A 13,851-nucleotide genomic window follows, 5' to 3' on the forward strand; every position below is an offset into this window, starting at 1 on the left:
TGGATGTTTTTTTCAAATCGATATTTGTAACTTCTATCTAAGATTATCAGCTTTGCCAGAATGTCATACATGTGCATGTTTATTTCATTTCCATGGCAATTTCCTATATTCTCTTCTCCTGCTCTCCTGTGCCCAAATTCAATATAGCTCATGGGATTAATAATATCTACTCTGCCTTCTTATGATGCGGTTATTTGTACCAAATGAGAAAACAAGTGTAAAAAGATTTTGCAAACCATGATGAGCTATACATGTCAAAGAGGTCTAGAAATATATATTTCATTTTGAAGGTTAAGGTCATTTTCACTTATGTGAGGATTATCAGTGATGTCAATGAACAGGAAAAGGGATACATTTTCCCTTAGTTTCTTTAATTCCTTGAACACATATGGTCATTACTTTGTTCTTTGTAAATAAAGAGGAGGGAATGAGCACATATACAATGCTTTCATTTGCTTATAGAATAGCAGAAACCCAAGAAACTATTACAACTGTACATTTGTATTTTAGCAGACTTTTTCTCCCTGCAATTTAAAATTGGTTATTTTCATTGTATGTGAAGTATACCTCAATAAAGTTGATCTTAGAACATTTTAAAGTTAAACAGAGAATGTCACCATTGTGCAATTCTTTAAGATCTAGGTATGGGGCATTGGTGGCTGCTAACATCTCTGAAAGAGAGACAACTAGACACTCCATGCCTTCTGCTGAAAGAATACACTGCTACCTAGGATCGTATCAAAAACAGGAATTGGCATCTGATTAAGCATCTGGATCCAGCATTTAATTTATAGGTAATCAAGCAGATATGTTGAACTACTTTATGAGGATTCAACCAGCAAAATCCAGACTGTGAGAATATTAATAGAAAAAAACAACTTTCCTCAAGTAAATCTTAAAAACAAAATAAAAGAGTGGGGAGGGAAATCTGTAAATTAAGGCACATATATTGAAAAGAGATTGTAATTCCTCATCTTCTTTGTATTAAATGCCTTTCATCAGCAAACTTTACGGTGTCCTTTTACCATAGGAAGAGTTATCCTGCTCCATCTCTTGCCACTGGACTCAAACACAGTCAGTTTCCCCTATTATTAATATCTTACATTAGTATGGTACATTGGTTGTGAATAATTAATCAGTATTTATACATTATTAACTAGAGTCCATAATTTACTTAGTTTTCTTTAGTTTTTACCTAATGCCCTTTTTCTATTTTAGGAGTCCATCCAGGAAACCATATTTCATGTAGTTGTTTTATAACTCCTTAGATTCCTCCTGGCTCTGGAACTTTCTCAGACTTTCCTTGGTTTTGGTAAGCTTGTTAGTTTTGAGGAGTATTGGTCAAATATTTTTTAGAATGTTTCGCTTTCGGGATTTGTCTGATGTTTTTCTCATGATTAGATTGGGGATGTGGTATTTGGGAGAGAGGGTATATATTATCAACAGGACTTATTGCTACCGATATTGACCTTGATTATCCAGCTGTGATAGTGGTAGTCAGGTTTCTCCACTGTTAAATTATTCCGCTCCCTTTTCATACTATACTCTTTGGAAAGAGTCCCTGTTCGGAAAGCCAACACTTGAGGAGTGGGGAAAGTTATACTCTCTCTGTCTGAGGACAAATATCTATATAAATTATTTGGAATTCTACTGCATTAGAGATTTATCTCATCTTCCCCATTTATTTAATCATTTATTTAAGCAGTATAGACTTACAGATATACTTTGGATTATAATTCAATACCACTTTATTTTGTTGCTCACATTGTTCTAGACTGAAACATCGGAGCTCTTTCAGGTGCCTCCTGTGTCCCTTTATATATCTCCATAATTATATGTGGGGTTTTGTTTGTTTGTTTGTTTTAGCACTTTCTTATTTTCTGGCACTACAAGACACTCGAGACTACTGTTGCATATTTTCTCTACCAGCCCTAGAACCAATCATTTTCCCAAAAAGAAGTGGTTCCTTTTATTGAAGAATTATATTAGAAACCAAGATATGAGTACTATGTGTGGTCACTGCTACTGAAATGTCCTTGCTTCTAGGCCTTCTCGCCGACAGAGCAAGGCAATGTGTGTTGTGTGTACTGCCCATATAGACATATCTACAAATATTTCTACATGTGACTGTGTAAATGAAGATAAAATACAAGTTCATACTGCTGTCTCCAACTCTACTTCATCACCACATGAATTATTCTAGCCTTTTTCTCTTGTTTGCCTCAGAATTTAACAGTGAGAAATCTGGCGTCTGCTATTCATTTACTTAGTTGTTAAGTTCTGAGATACAGAATTGCTAACTCACACTCCTCCCACGGCAAATAAATTTTATCAATTAGAGTACAGAGTTTATGTATATTCTTACGGACTTCAATCATTTCCAAAATTACTTAGGTCAGCACCTCTTTCTCACCCTTCAGTGAAGTTGTTCTAGACATGGGAATACAGTTAGTCTTTTGTCATATTATGCATTCCATACTGGACTGCTAAATGATTTTAAAAATTTGTATATATTGTTTATTCTTTATGCTGTAGAGTTCTGTGGGTTTCAACAATTACATAATGTCATATATCTGCCTTTACAGTACCATATATCTACCTTTACAGTACCATACAGAATAGTACCACTGCCCTAAAAATACTATGTGCTTCACCTATTTAACCTTCCTCTATGCTAAGCCCTTATCAGTAACTAATCTGTTTACTGTTTATATGGTTTTTATTTTTCCAGAATGTCACATAAATGGGATCATATGTAGCCTTACCAGACTCTCTTCTTGCATTAGCAATACACATTTAAGCTTCATTCATGTCTTTGTGTGGCTTCCTAGCTTTTTCTTTTTATTCCTGAATAGTATTCCATTGTATGGATGTACTACATTTCATTTATCTGTTTACCTATTGAAGGACATCTTAGTTCTTTCCAGTTTTTGACAATTATGAATAAAGCTTCTGTAAACACTTATATGCAGATTTTGTAGGGTTATAATTTTTCAAATAAGTTAAATAAATACCTAGTAGTACAATTGTGAGATCATATGTTAAAATTAGATTCTGCTTTATAAAAATGTGTCAAAATGTCTTCCAAAGTGCCTGTACCATTTTGCTTTCCCAATCGCAAAGAATGAGAGTTTCTGTTACTCCGCATCCTTGCCAGCAATTTTTATTGCTAATTTTTTGGCTTTTAGTTACCCTTATGTGTGTGTCACGGTATCTGATTGTTTTAATTTGCATTTTCTGGATAACAAATGATGTTGACTGTTTTCACATGCTTATCTTTCACCTGTGTATCTCTTTTGGTTCAGGTCTTTTGCCCATTTTAAAAACAGTTTAAAAAACAATTTCTCTTAGGGTAAGCTAAGAGAGACAGTATGGCTGTGAGATGGCTTCGGTACTTGTTTTGATGTTGTATTTGCACAGCAGGATATGATTTTTAGTTAGATTTGGGGCAGGAGGAGAGAAGCACCAAACCTTCTGCAAAACACCTCTTGGATTCCTCACTGATTAGAAAGTTAATTATTCTTGCAACCTATTTTAGGTTTTGACATTCTCATTTAATATTTAGAATGATCATATAGAATATATGTAAAGAGTCAAACTTTTTTAAAAAATCCTATTTTTAGTCAGTTTGCATTACAGTTTTTTAAAAATGGACATTTCATCAGAGGTAATGTTAGGTGTATTTACCTTACGATATCCATGGATGTATGTTTCTTTATTTACTCTTTCCTAGTAATGCAGAATGAAGATATGGCTCTTAAGTAGACACTTTTGAGATAGAAAAAAATTCAGATCCTGCACTTTAGGGATAAACTGATAACCATACTACAATATTAAAAAAAAAAAAAAAAGCCCAAACCACCTACATGTACACCTGTTTTAAATCAACATCTTTCTCCAGTCTGTTGATAGAAATTCAATGTGTATTCTCCATAAGGCTCATAAAAGAACAACTTTCCCATTTAAAGAAGCTAATGGTCTTTGAGCCTCTTGAGGAATCTAGATTAATGGAGGTTACTCAGAGAATGGCAGAACATAGGGAATCCAGCTAGTGAATGTGTAACACTTGGATGCAAAAGCTAAAATGCTCTCTCATGAGGCAAAAACAAACAAAAAAATACCCACAGATGTAGTAAAATACTGATGATATAAGTTTTTGCTGTCATTTTTTTGGCTTCACAGATACAGTGTAGGTTTATATATAACTACATCAATTATATCAGCTTAAAGTGCATATTATGGAGAAACCTATATTAATTTTCACCATTTGATAGTTTCCATATTCCTTCATGATCCTGCTACCTATAATCATCAATATGCTAAACTGGCTTCCACCTGTGGAAAGTCATTCCTAAAAGTAGTTATCTTTCTTTTTAACATTTAAATCACGTGTATTGACCTGAAACTCAGAATTAAAATGTTATCAAAACAATCACTGTAATTTTATGAAGTAAACCTTAGTTCACATTCTCTTATGAGGGTCAGGATTATTTGTGTAGTCTCCATTTAAAGAAAGAGAAGTTCGAGGTGTAGAAAAGCAGTGAGGTACTCAATATCATCCAGTAATAAGTGGAAGAACTGTTATGAGGACTTCGAAGAAAATTGACGTCTTTCTGCCTGAATCAAGCTAGGCCAGCCCAACTGAACTCATTTTTTCTAACTCTACTGAGAGATACTGGTTTGGGAGTATCTGAGATAAAATTTATCTTTGCAGTGTCTGTTATTTATTATAAAAATTTGATGAACAAACTAATAGTAAAGACAAAATTTTGGAGACAAAAATAATGGGTGATTATTTAGAGCTACTTGAAAAAAATATGAAGCTAGGAAAACTAATTAGCATATAATATTGAGTTGAGTGTTGTCAGTTTAAGCCATTCCTATCTGAAGGCTACTGTGGAAGCTTCCTTATTTGGCCATAGCAGACATCTGACACTACTCGTTAGTCATTATTTTGTTACTGACATCCTAGAGAGTCAAGGGACTTCTTGTTTTAGGTTAGTTCAGATTTTTAAATTTCATGTACCAGTAGACGTTCACAGAATTTGGAAATTTATATAAAAATTTTATTGTGCAAGTAGGGCCCTTACAATTACCATTTACAATCACCTTCATTTCAAAAAAGAATTTTAACCATAAAAAAATTGAAAAATATGCCCTTAGAATCAATAAAATCCACCATTATAAAAACCTATGTTTTCCCCTTTGGTTATTTTTGTTGTTGTTGTTGTTGTTGTTTTGTAAAAGAGCAGTGTCGATTTTATCACGGGCTGTTGTTAGCTTGAGGACCAGTGTCTGAGGCCGAGACTTTTAAGTGATTATGAGCAGGGCAGTCTCACACAGCTTCAGCGGAGTGTGATGAGAGTCATGTATATCATTTCTTAAAGATAATCCAGAGGGAGCCAAAAGAGCCTCTCTATTTGGCCAGCATCAGGACAAATGGAAAAATAAATACTTTAGTTCCTGCTTAGCCATTGTTTGGCTTTGGTTTTAGTTATCCTCAGTCAACAGAGGTCCAGAAATATTAAATGGAAAACCTCAGAAATAAACAACTAATAAGTTCTAAATTGTGCATTGTTCTGAGTAGCGTGATGAAATCTCGCACAGTCACACTGTGGCTGTGACTCATCCCTTTGTCCAGCATCTCTATGCTGCAGAGCTCCCTGACCTTTAGTCACTTAGTAGTCTTCTTGGTTATCAGATTGACTGTTGAAGTATTGCAGTATTTTTGTTCAGGACAGCCTTATTTTATTTGACAATGGACCCAAAGTGCAAAGATAGTGATGCTGGCAATTCAGACACACCAAAGAGAAGCCGTATAAAGTACTGTCTTTAAGTGAAAAAGTGAGTACAATACAATAAGATAGTTTGACATAGAGAGACCGCATTCACATAAATTTTATTAGATTATTGTTATAGTTCTATTTTATTATAAGTTATTGTTGTTCATCTCTTACTGTGCCTAATTTATAAATTAAACTTTATTATAAGTAAGTTTGTATAGGAACAATCGTATGTGTAGATTAGTTTCAGGCATCTACTGGGGGTCTTGGAACATATCCCTTGGAGATAAGGTGGGGGGAGGGGTCTACTATATATTTATAAGGAGAAACTGGCTGAAAAATAAAATGCCAATGCTTTGTAAAAGCAGTAATCAAGGTGAGTAAATTTCAATCTTAAATAAGACAAAAATAATAGATCAGTTCAATTGTTTAATTAGAAATAACAATTCTCAATGAAAAAGAGACTAATTTTTAAAAATAAATGGTTCAATTTATGATAAGTTCTACAAGGTTTATAGTAAAAACGAGTTATTTTAGAAAAGGCCTGTGTTTTAAAAGACAGTTTATCTCTATTCGCCTCTGCATGACTTCACTTATATGTAAAATCTAAAAATCAAAACAGACAAACAAAACAAAACAAAACCTAGACTCATAGATACAGAGAAGAGATTAGTGGTTGCCAAACATAAATAAAATAAATAAGTCATGAGGATGTAATGTACGACATGGAGAGTACAGTCAACAGTAATGTACTATGGTGATCATTTCACAATGCATTCAAATCTCAAATCACTATCTATACACATGAAACTAATATAACAGTATATGCCAATTATGCTTCAATAGAAAGTAAACAAATAAAAGCAAAAACTTTTACAAACGTGTGAGCTGTTTGCATCATGAAAGCTCTACTTTCTGCCTTGTTTTAGCAAGATTTTCTTGTCAGTTGTAGGCACACCAATATAAAAAGCAGAATTTGTGTGCTTGTTGGTACACATAGATCATAACTGAGGGCCATGAGAAATGTGCAGCTGTTCTTTCATGGCACCAGGAAAGCAAATGTTTTTGCTGTGTTACGAGTCTGTGTGCTTATACCTTCCTAACTTGCTCCTTTCAGAATAATTTCCCTAGAGTCAAATCCCAGCCAAGTGCAGCCTTTGTCGAGGCAGGCATAAATGTTAGCTTGAGGCTTTTTCTGAAGTTGTAAAAGGTTGTTGGGCACATTACTGGTTGGCTCAAGTATGAAATTGTGGAGGTTTTCATATCAAAACAGCTGCACTTAAATTTTCCATCCAAAACACATCCTCTTTTATTCAAAATCGGGATAATTTGAAAAGCAGCTTTGTAAGAGTCTGGCTTTTTAAAAGAAAATAAAGTTGCTTTAAAACATGCATATTTTATTGTTTATTTTTACTTTTCTTTCTTTCATGGTAGTAAGTTGTGCATTCTTTCATGCCCTGCTTGGCTGTTTATGTTTGGTATCTACATCTGTTTTGTTTCAGATGTACTTTTACTCTACTAGGAATAAATTCTTCCTTTATTTATTGTATCAGAGATGACATAAGCCTCCCTCATTATCTATGCAGTTGGGTGAAACTACAGCAAAACAAAATGGATTTTCATGGATAAAATTTACATAGCTGAAAACAGCACATTTTATCTCTAAGATAAATAGTATCATCTTTGATTGTTGCTTCGCAATTCTTATAAAAAACAAAATCAAAATAAATCAAAAAGAAAAGCTAATACTGTCTCTTTACAAAATGGTAAATATATATGTCAAATTTCCTAAGAACTGTTAATGGCTTTTATTAGCAATTTTTAAAAAATTTCAAATGTAATTAAATTAAGTAATTTGGTTTCCAGAGGAATTTGAATAATTAAAAAGCACCTACTGATTTTCCCCAGAAGAGTAAAAGAGTATTTTAATATTATATAAACAGTAGAAGTTGAAAAAAAAAATGACTTAAGTAGAAGGATCATTTTAACTAACCAATTGCATTCACACCAAGAATGTTACCCATTAGTTACAGTTGGATGACATTAGAGAGAAATAGTTATATTGTTTTTTTGTTACTTAGTGATAAATGCTTCCTCACCCCTTCTTGATTTGGCCATTTAATATCCATTGGGAGATTTGAGCACCAGTTGACCCTTTGGATTACCTATGGAAGTGAGTTGAGAGCTAGTGTGGATAAATGATATCCACAGATAACCTCAGGACATTTTAGCTTTCATCTCTCTACTCCCGCCCTGCCCCACACCTCCAAATTATTTCAGAGTCACTGAGATACAGCAAAATGTGCTGAGTATGTTTTTTTCCTATTCCCTACTTTGGCTGATTACTTTAACAGAAGTCTAAGGAATGGAACGAATAATCAGCATGGAGGCAGGAGGAAAGGAGCACTGAATTTAGCTCCTCATCAGTAAGTAAGCATGGCTGAATTTGCCATGCTTTTCCCCTTGCAAACTATCTTTTTGCCTCAACAAATTATAACCTACCTATTGATGAAACTGGTCCTAACCCATCTCCATGCCTAATAACTGCTCAGCAACTGACTGGGATAAAGGATCTAGTCACTGCAGAAGTCAGCTTGCAGAGCACAAACATGATTGGCATCTGTTCTGAGTGGTTAATTTCCTAAGCATGGGGACAGCTGTCCTGCCCATCTTCCTAACCTCTTTTAGACATGAGGATTATTCTCACCCGATTTTGTGCTAGAGCTGAGGCTGGAGAATGCTGCGCTTTAGTGGTTCATTGTGCCAGCTAAGAGAATAAAAACATGACAAAACTGAAAAATTGGCACTTGGCCACACAATGACTTTAATACAACAAACTCTCATCTCTCTTTGGAGTCGGTAGTGATGACAAGACCATATTTGTTAGTTTCTATGCAGTGATCAGTCCTTTCAATGAAAAGCATTGTATGTGGTGTTAGGGGTGGCTAGATGGCTAGAAAGAAACTGTTAAAAAAAATTCCAGTTTATCTCTGATTATATTTTCTAAAGTTCGGACTATCCTCTAAATAGGCATTATTTTTTGTTTTGGAAAATAACTAGCAGATTAAAAAAAAAACCCTCAGGTTATTTCTCTGTAAATAACATGTAAGTTTATTTATTGTATATACTTCTCACAGTAAAGAATTGTTTTAATTTCTCTGGTTTTAGTGAAAAAATAAAAACTTGGCCATCTAAAATTCAAACCTTCAGTATCTAAACACTAGGAGGTGCTATAAGATAACATGAAAGAACATGTTCCCCTATTCCTACAGCCCCCCCACTCCTGCCACCCCCTACAGATTTACAGGTTTGAAATTCTAGTTACACAAAGTTTGTTGACAAAATTGTTTTCTCTGGAAGGTCCTAAATGTCCCAATTTTCTAAGGTATGCAGAATAGCAGACTATCCTCTAGATCTAAAAAACTCTCAAGGGAGGACAGAACCTTGTCAAAACGTCAGAGACACTAGTAAAGATTTGCAGAGAGACAGTTTCTTCATGCCTATAACCAGAACCACTTTGTGGAAGGCTGGAAGGCTAGTAATTAAATAATGATAGTGTGTGTGTGTGTGTGTGTGTGTGTGTGTGTGTGTGTGTGTGTGAGAGAGAGAGAGAGAGAGAGAGAGAGAGAGAGAGAGAGAGAGAGAGAGAGAGAGAGAGAGAGAGAGAGAGAGAGATACAGATTAAATTGCAATCAGAAAATCAGGTGAGACTGCCAAATAATATTCTGGAGCCTGTGTATTACCTCTCGTGTGACCATTTTCTCTTCTGACCACATATCAGGTAAGACTATGAAGACAAACTTTTCAGGCACGTGTTTACGGAGAAATTTATTTATATTTTTCTGGTGAACCAATAGCATTATCTCTTGGGGAAAGCGGTCTACTAAGCAATTTAAAAAACTTATCAGGTTCATGGAGATATAATTTATTTAAAATGAAACTAGCCAATTTGAAATGTAAATTTGATGAATTTTGACAAATGTATATACTCAACCACTACCCAAAATCATAATATAGAACATTTCTGTAACCCCCATAAAGTTCCTTCATGCTCCTTTTCAATTAATACTGCACTTGGCAACCACTGATTTGTTTTCTATGACTATAGTTTTGTCTTCTCTAGAATTTTATATTAGTCTTTTATGGACATTTTTTTAAACCTCTCATAATGCTTTTGAGATTCATCCATGTTGCATGTATTAGTAGTTTTTTTCTTTTTATTCCTGAGTGGTATTTGATTATATGGATATATCTCGATTTGATTTATATTCACAACTTGATGAACATTTGGTTTCTTTCCAGCTTGGAGATGTTATGAATAAAGCTACAGTGAAGAGTATTGTTCAAGTCTTTGTATGGACAAATGCTTTTCCTTTTCTCCTGAGTAAATACCTGAGAGTGGAATGGTTAGAACACGTAGTAAGCATATGCTAAACTTTTTAAGGTAACAGCTGCAATATTTTCCAAAATGGTTGTACCGTCTTACATGACCACGTTTAGGGTGTGGAATTTCCAAATCCTTCCTACTTTACCAATACTTGGTATAGTCAGTCTTTTTAATTTTAGCCATTCACAATGTTTTAATTTGCATTTCCCTAATGACTAATGATATTGAGATATTTTCATGTGTTTACTCGATATCCATATATTTTCTTTGGAGAATATTTTATTCAGGCATTTTGCAGATTTTTAATTGAATTGTGTTTTCGTGTTATTGAGTTTTGAGAGTTCTTCATTAATAAATCCTTTATCAGATTTATGCTTCGCAAGTATTTCCTCCCACTTTCTGACTTGTCTTCTCATTCATTTTTTCAAAGAGGAGTTTTTAGTTTTTGTAGTCTTCCTTATCAAATTTTTTAATATAATTGTGCATTTTTTGTTGCTAAGATATATTTTGCTTAACATGAAGTCATAGAGTTTTAGTTTTCCCTAAAAGTTTTATAGTTTCATAGTTCCGGGTTTTACATTAAGCCTATGTTTATTAATTTTGTATATGGTGTGAAGTTGGATCAAAGTCCATTTTTTTTTGCACATGAATATCCAATTTTTCTAACATTCTTTGTTAAAGACTATCCTTTCTCCACTGATTTGCTTTTGCACCTTTGTCAAAAATCAGTTGTGTGGGGGGTTTATTTCTGGACTGATCTAATGACTCAATTCTCTATCTCTGTACCAATACCAATATATCTTGATAACTAGCCAGGATCGGCTACATAATTTGTAGGGTCCACTATAAAATGAAGATCTGGGTCCCTTTGTTCAAAAATTATTGAGAATGTCAAGGCAGTGACAATAGAACATTATGCCAACCATAGGACCCTTGTAAGAGTAGGGTCTTGTGCAGCCACATAAAGTGGGCCCTGACTGTAGCATTATAATTTGAAGTCAAAATAAGATAAGGGTTAGTATTTGAATTTATTTTTCCTTTTCAAAAAATTTTTAGATATTCTACGTTCTGTGTATTTCCATATGAATTTTAGAAGCAGCTTGTCAATTAAAAAGAAAACTGCTGGAATTTTTATTGAGAGTACAATAAATGTATAGATCAATTTGGGGAGGGTAAACATCTATATAATACTTAGTTTTTAATCAATTTTGTGCTATTCAGGTTATTTAGTTTTCTTGAGCGAGTTTTATAGTTGGTGCCTTTTATGGAATTTTTTCATTCCACCAACATTGTCAAATTTTTTGGCACACAGTTATTCATAATATTTCTATATTCTCCTTTTACTATATATAGAATTTCCAATGTTTTAATGTCTCTCATCACTGATATTGGCAATTTATATGTTCTCTTGGTCAATTGACTACAATTTTATTGATGTTCTCAAGAAATCAATTTGTTTCATTGATTTCTGTTTATTGTTTTTATATTTTTTATATCATTCATTTCCACTCCTATTTCTATTATTTTTATTTCTGTATTTACTTTTGATTTAAATTCCTTTATTTCTAGTTTTTTAAAGGTGGAAACTGAATTAGATTTGAACCATTTCTTCTTTTCTAATATAGGTGTTTAGTGCTATGATTTCCTTCCTAGTTATTGCTTTAGTGGCATCCCACTAATTTTTGTACATTGTTTATGGGTTTTTTTTTCAGTTAAGAACAGTTTTTACTTAAAATTCTTTTTTAAGTAATGGGTTATTTAGAAGTGTGTTATTTAGTTTCCAAATACTTGAGAATTTTACAAACATCTTCCCACTATTTTTAAATCAATTCTATTATCAGAAAACTTTATTTGTATGATTTTAATCCTTTCAAATTTATTGGGATTTATTTTATCACCCAAACCTTTGTATTTTGGTAAATACTCCATGTGCATTTGAGAAGAATGTATATTCTGCTATGATTAAGTGGAATGTTTTATCAATTTCAGTTAGAGCAAGTTGGTTGATGGTGTTGTTTAAGTCTTTTATGTTCTTATTCATTTTCCGGTTACTTTTTCTATCAAATTATAAGAGAAGAATATTCCACCTATAATTGGGGATTTGGCTATTTATCTCTATGGGTCTGTTAGTTTTTTCTCATGTATTTTAAAGATGTTATTACATGCAAAAACATTTAAGATTGTTATGTCTTCCTGAAATAGTATACTCGTTAATATTATAAAATGACTCTCTTTATTCCTGGTAATAGTCTTTTCTCTAAAATATACTTTGTCTTATATTCATTTAGACACTCCGACAATTTTTTGATTAGTGTATATCCTTTTCCATACTTTTACTTTAACCTGCTCATGTCTTTACTTTTAAAGTATATTTCTTGTGGGAAGCACACAACTGGGTTTTGCTTTTTAATCCCATTTGCTTTTTAACTGGAATGTTTAAACCCTTATGTGTAAGGTGATTTGATATGGTTAGGTTTCAGTCTTTTCCCTTGCAATTTGTCTTCTGGTCTTATCTGTTCTTTATTCCCCTGTTACACATCTTCTGTCTTCTTTTGGATTAATTGGACATTTCTTATTTTATTTTATATTCTTTCTTAGCTTATTAGCTATGATTTTTTGTTTTATTATGTTAGTGATTGCATTAGGGTTTATTTTAGCTATCTTTAAGTTATCACAGTCTCAGCGATATATCATTTAATGTATGGTATAAGAACTTTGTAATAGTATTACTTCCATTTCTTCCATTCTTTATACTATTGGTGCTATGTAATTTATTATATATATGTTAGAAACACCATAATTTTTGCTTTAAATAGTCAACTATCTTTTAAAGAGGTTTAAATAATGAAAATATCATATATTTACCCACATGTTCCCATTTTTAGTGTGTTTTCCTTTGTGTCGATCCATATTTGCATCTGGCATCATTTTCCTTCCGCTCAAAGGACTTCCTTTAACATAGCTTATACTGTGTGTGGGTCTGCGGGTGATGACTTCTTTCTGCTTTGTATGTGTAAAAATGTCTTTGTATTGTCATTGTTTAAATTTTTTTTTTCTGGTTAAAGTTTTTTAAGTTGACAGTTTGATTTTTTACTTCAGCACGTTACCAGTTACTTCATTGTCTTCTTACTTGCGTTGTTTAGTAAAAGAAATCTGCTCTCTTTATTATTTTTGTTCCTGTTTTTATAATGTATTATTTTCTTACTGCTGCTTTAAGATTTTTTCCTTGCTGGTTTTGAGAACTTTGATAATGATGTGACTTTGTGTAGTTTTCTTATTGTTTCTTGTGCTTATATTTCATTGAGCTTCTTGAAGCTAGGGGAGTGTAATTTTTATTAACTTAAAAAAATGTTTAGTCATTGTTTTTAGTGTCCTATGCTCTATCTTCACTCTTTTAGAGAATTCAATTATATGCATATTAGGCCACTAAAAGTTGTCCTATAGCTCACTAATACTCTTTTGAACTTTTAATATATTTCTTTCTCTGTGTCTTTCATTTTGAATAGTTTCTACTGTCATGTATTTTAGTTCACTAATCTTTTCTTCTGCAATATCTGATACGTTGTGAATCCCATCTAGTTTTTATTTCATCTTATACACTGTATTTTCATCTAGCCATTTGATTTTGGTTACTTTATGCCGGAGCCAGCTGGACTAGGTCGAACAGCACCTGAGAGGGGG

This window comes from Rousettus aegyptiacus, unplaced genomic scaffold (genome assembly GCF_014176215.1).
Source record: "Rousettus aegyptiacus isolate mRouAeg1 unplaced genomic scaffold, mRouAeg1.p scaffold_m13_p_11, whole genome shotgun sequence".
Taxonomy (NCBI): domain Eukaryota; kingdom Metazoa; phylum Chordata; class Mammalia; order Chiroptera; family Pteropodidae; genus Rousettus; species Rousettus aegyptiacus.